This window comes from Triticum urartu, chromosome 3A (assembly GCF_056163025.1).
Source record: "Triticum urartu cultivar PI428250 chromosome 3A, HENAU_Tu73, whole genome shotgun sequence".
Classification (NCBI taxonomy): Eukaryota; Viridiplantae; Streptophyta; class Magnoliopsida; order Poales; family Poaceae; genus Triticum; species Triticum urartu.
The window spans coordinates 407065756-407070620 of NC_141875.1; the positions used below are offsets into that span (position 1 = coordinate 407065756).

Here is a 4865-nt window from a genome sequence, read left to right on the forward strand (position 1 = left end):
CAATGAAGTGAGAAAGTTAGAAAAGAGGTTTGAGGGGTTAGAGCTCCATCACATACTCTGACTCAAAAATCAAGCATCTGATGATCTAGCAAAGAGAGGTTCCAAGAGGGAAGTTGTTCCCAGCAATGTGTTCCTGGAACATATTCATACACCTTCAGTTCAAGAAGATCCTTTCACTGAAGAGCCCCCACAACCAAAGAGTGCCACTGATCCAACTGAAATCAAGGTCCCAGCCGTTCTGTAGGATGCCCCTTAAAGTTAGGTTGGATGAATAGTAATATCAGAGATAAAGGGGTTACCTTAGTCCGAGAACCTATGGTTACAAATCCTAGCCGGCTTTGTCAGTGGACACAGAGTCCTTCACAATTATGCTATCTTTGTCTTGTACGACTAGTCAGCCATGGGTCTCCCTAAATACATCACGGCCGACCAATGTGGCACAGCACGGAACCGAACGAAGAGCCTCACCTCGACCCACCGGACCTCACGCGGTGACACACCCTCTGCCCCCACGTCTCGTTATCTTCTCACACCCACACATACCAACACAGACACCACACACAAAAAAATCTCCTAGTGCCTCTATCCACTCCCCCTTGCATATACACACTCAAGGAAATCTCTCGTCGTGACGTCATATTCGTCTCTCTCTCTAGATCACTCTCATTTCTCGTGCTATCTCTCCCACGCCCCCCCCCCCCCCCCCCCGACCTCTCTATCCATGCCTCTCGAATACGTAATACACACACATACCTCTCTAGGCCCTGGCAAATGCATCAACTACACATTCACACATGTTACATCACGTGCCCCATTGATCTAAAAAGCCCTCTCTTCATGTTTATTCGCATACAACATTCCTTTTGAATAAAGTGTGGCCAAAAAATTATTTTAGAATTTCTACATATATACAACATTACAAAGTTATATTGAGGAGTATGAACGCTAATTTGCATTGCATGATGCCCACAATAATATTTATTCCGCACTGCGAATTTGTATATTTTTATACTACTAGTACAAATGCCCGTGCGTTGCACCGGGCAAAAAAAGGCACAGCCTGCTTCATGTGCCATTACGCAACCATTTTTTATATCGAATTTCAATAAACATCAATAATAAGGTTAAACTGATTAGTGCTTTTTGTAGCATGAAGTTCGGACGTGAAGAAGCCAACATACCATTCTTCATCTGATGGAAGAGTAGTTTTTCATACAATAGATTGCCAATTGTTTTTCTTTTGCTTTTCTGAAAACGCAGAAAATTCCTTATTATTAATAGAAGGTATTGTTTTCATAAAAACTGGAATACATTAGCTTCCACCCACTCATATGATGCATCCACCAAGAATATATATCTCTTCTTTTTATCCCATCCACGAGAGATAATGATGTTACCAAGATAGCTCGTCAGCCAACATGGATACATTGGCACGACGAAAAACAGTAATTATGTTCAAATTTTGTGTGCATACTCATTACTCAGTACACTTCTTGTAACATGTTAATCTTGTGTCATTATAGAACTTAGTAGAGTTTAGTAGCACTTGTATGGGAAAATGATGAACCAGATGATCTGGAAGAGACGACTACCTTATCCGATTTTAGTACATGACTCTTTCTTTGCTGCTGGTAACTTATAACAGTAACGTAGAACACAAAACTCAACTCAATCAAGGTAATACGTATGCTCCCCTCAGAAATATGCCCTTAACTAATGAAGAAAAAGAAGAAATAGTACTACTGATGAAAAAGAAGAAAACGGTCAGCTCCATGTAAAAAACAGTTCTGCTGTAATAGAAATAGAAGTTACGAATGGCTGACCAGTTATTCCTTCCCACTAAGCAAATCTGTAGCACTATCAACCATAAGCATTGCATTATTGCATACGGCCAAACTTAACATATATATACCACATTGTGCATCCAAACCTATTTCAGCAAGATAAAGAACTATTCTTTTAGTTTTACTTGATTTTTGTTAGCAAGTAAAATTGCTGGAAGTGTAGCCGCGCGATGCCAGCTTTACATGGACCATATAAACCACAGTAAGCTGATGTTAGCTATCAGTATAAAATGTCTGGATTGGAAGAATTTTCACGTGCTTACCCGAGTACAATGCCGCTGGTCCAGCTTGTTCGTGGAAACCAGATGTGGTCTTGTTGCTGGAGCTGGACTACTCACTGGACATGATTCTTCAGATGACTTTCCGCTATTGGATGCTCTCACCGGATTGGCACAACAAGTCGTCTGGCCTCATGACGACAACACTTGTAGTCGAGCCTGGAGCATCATACACTTCAATGTTTTCCATCGAACTCCGCATATATTCACACCATTTATTGTTTGCACATTATCAAATAAGCTAAATCTGACCAAATGTGTTGATCTGCTAGGAATAAAGGACCCAGGTCTACAATGCTACACAACTAAAAGAAGATTAAGCTTAGAGTTGTGATCGTACAGCGCAAATAAGCAATACTTGACCGAACTGTGAAAAACAACATCCTACTTCTAAAATTTGTAGCACTGCTTTTCCTTCTAGCAACCAAAATCAACCGTGCTATTGTAGCACTGCTTTTCCTTTCGAACAACAAAAATTAACTGCCTATTTATTGAACCATGACAAAGTTAAAGTACTAAACAACATTACCAATCATGGTGAATCTGAAAAACGAACATTGCGTGCCAATATTGGCAGTACTACTGAGTTCTCTTCCTCTCTCGAAATTGGAAGAATATGAATAAAGCTATCCTCACGCACCACACACATATCGGTCAGCCACGCGCGCCTCTGGCAGCCAACACTCGTGTACAACATGCCGATAACATCACGCCCACACAGCATGTTGGCCGGCTGTCATGCACCCAAATCCGCAGGCCGCCACGCATAAATGGACGCACTACCAAGCTGCTGACTCCGCCCCTGTACGCCCTGGTTGGCCTCGCCGCTGTGTAAGCAGGGGGCATGGACTCAAAATGACAAACTGAACATGTGTGGTGAAATGGTTTGCCAGGAATTCAACTGTTTCCGAATTCGAAAACAGCTGATTCATGGATCAACAATGCCCAAAAAATGTCCAAGAGATCCTTGAATATTTCAGATAATCTAACCTGGAAATTGCAAAATCAACAGATGCATATATTGTGTACTGAAGAATCTCTTTTCTACCGGTCTCAGTCTCCCCTTTTTTATTCTGAAGATCTTGCAATTGGGTAAAGGCTGACAATCTTTGTGTTGATGGGGAGCATTTCCAAGCCAGCTAATAAACCCACCAGAAAATAAAATCTCACACAAACTGTTCTAGTCCATAGGATGGCTTCTCCTTCCTCGACCCAGTGGTGCTCAAGAACGCCGGAGACAGGACACCTAAAAATGTTTAAAAGGGATATTAATAATCAGAACTGGAGTATCAAAGGACTGGGCATCAGTCTCCAACATGCATCTACTACACAAACAGAATAGAAGAAAACCCAATCAAAATTAAACAACACATGTTGTGTATAGGATGACCAGCTGTTCCTACCCACTCGGCAGATCTGGGCGAGGCGGGGGTGGTACCTCGGGAGAGGAGTGACTTTTTTATTTTGTGACTGTTATAGACATAACTAACACACAGCAACCAAAGATATCCAACACACGACGATCAAAGATATACAGACATCACTGCTATACATTATAATTAACTATGTAGGCAAAAACTGAATATATTTGATTATCGTATTTGTGTTCATTCCTTTTCCACCCAAAACAAGCCCTTGCCCAGGCATGCCAAAATAAAATGTTGTGTCCTGTCTTTGATATTTTAGAGTTAAGCTAAATTCAAAATCAAACATCCACAAAGCTACATTTAAGTAGAAGCCATTGAAAAGAAGAGTCCAATGTTCTGGTATCTCACATATTGGGCATTGATTTGACACCCCTAGTAAAGGCATTCCCATATGTGTGCTAATGTACTTAACAAAGCAAATTTAAATGCACATAGCATGTCACACACTCGATACTTGTATCCTCTTCCATATTACCATTCAACAGTTCAGTCGTACTTAGGTGGCACTGTGCAATCAGGGTCAGAGCGACAAGTGGAACCAAATTGAAGGTGTTGATATTCAATTTTGTTGCATATCCTTACAAATTTACCTGCAAATCTAGGAGAAAATTGTTCCAATCGACACAATACACACAAAACAAATATTAAACCAGATATATCTGTACTTACAACAACCTCAATCAATTCAAAGTCACAAACAAAAAAGGGGTAAGCACCAGCTAGACCATTCACCAATTGTAGTAACTGCTTCATCTTGAAGGTGACACAACTTCAACTACATCGCAAGCAAGGAACCAGAAGCAAAAATCTGAAGCAACAGCAAAGCTAAAAGTCAAACAACACTCACCGACGGCAGCTAGAGCTCTGCGAGGCCCCCGCCAGCGCCATCGGAGACCACCAGCTCGAACGGGCCTACTATGTCCATGTCCCTGACGCCGGTGCCGAACGCCAGGGCACCGTCGCCGGCGACGAAGTCGACCCCGTCGGGCCAGACCACCTCCTCCACCGCGGGGGCCTCGGGGCGGCTCCAGTTGACGGCCCCGTCAGAGGCCCGTGCCAGCGCGACCGCGGCGCCCCCCGCACCGGCGCGGAACTCGTACCGCTGAACGGCGCCGATGAGCGCGCCCTCGGTGTTGAGCGGCCAGACCCGGACCTCCGTGTCGGGGTCCCAGCCGTACTTGTTAGCGACGACGTCGATGACGTCGCGTCAAAGAAGGTGGCATCCGGGGTGGGCGTTGGCGTGGGAGGAGGCGTTGGAGATGGCCGCGAGCGGGGACAGCGAGGCGGCACTGGCGGGGGCTGGACGGGGGAAGGGA

The 4865-nt window shown here is 43.9% G+C and overlaps 1 long non-coding RNA gene across 5 annotated transcripts; it reads right to left on the reverse strand.

Moving 5' to 3' along the window:
• Positions 1–810: 810 nt before the first annotated feature.
• LOC125544203 (uncharacterized) lies at positions 811–4865 on the reverse strand. 5 transcript variants are annotated; one of them, XR_015619034.1, is made up of 4 exons: positions 4397–4865; positions 2763–3368; positions 2108–2281; positions 811–1248 (listed from the first exon to the last, which is right to left on the reverse strand). It is a non-coding gene; the product is annotated as an uncharacterized LOC125544203 (long non-coding RNA). The 5 variants fall into 5 exon arrangements; XR_007299324.2 differs by lacking the exon at positions 811–1248 and adding an exon at positions 1776–2021; XR_007299323.2 differs by lacking the exon at positions 811–1248 and having other exon boundaries at positions 1776–2281.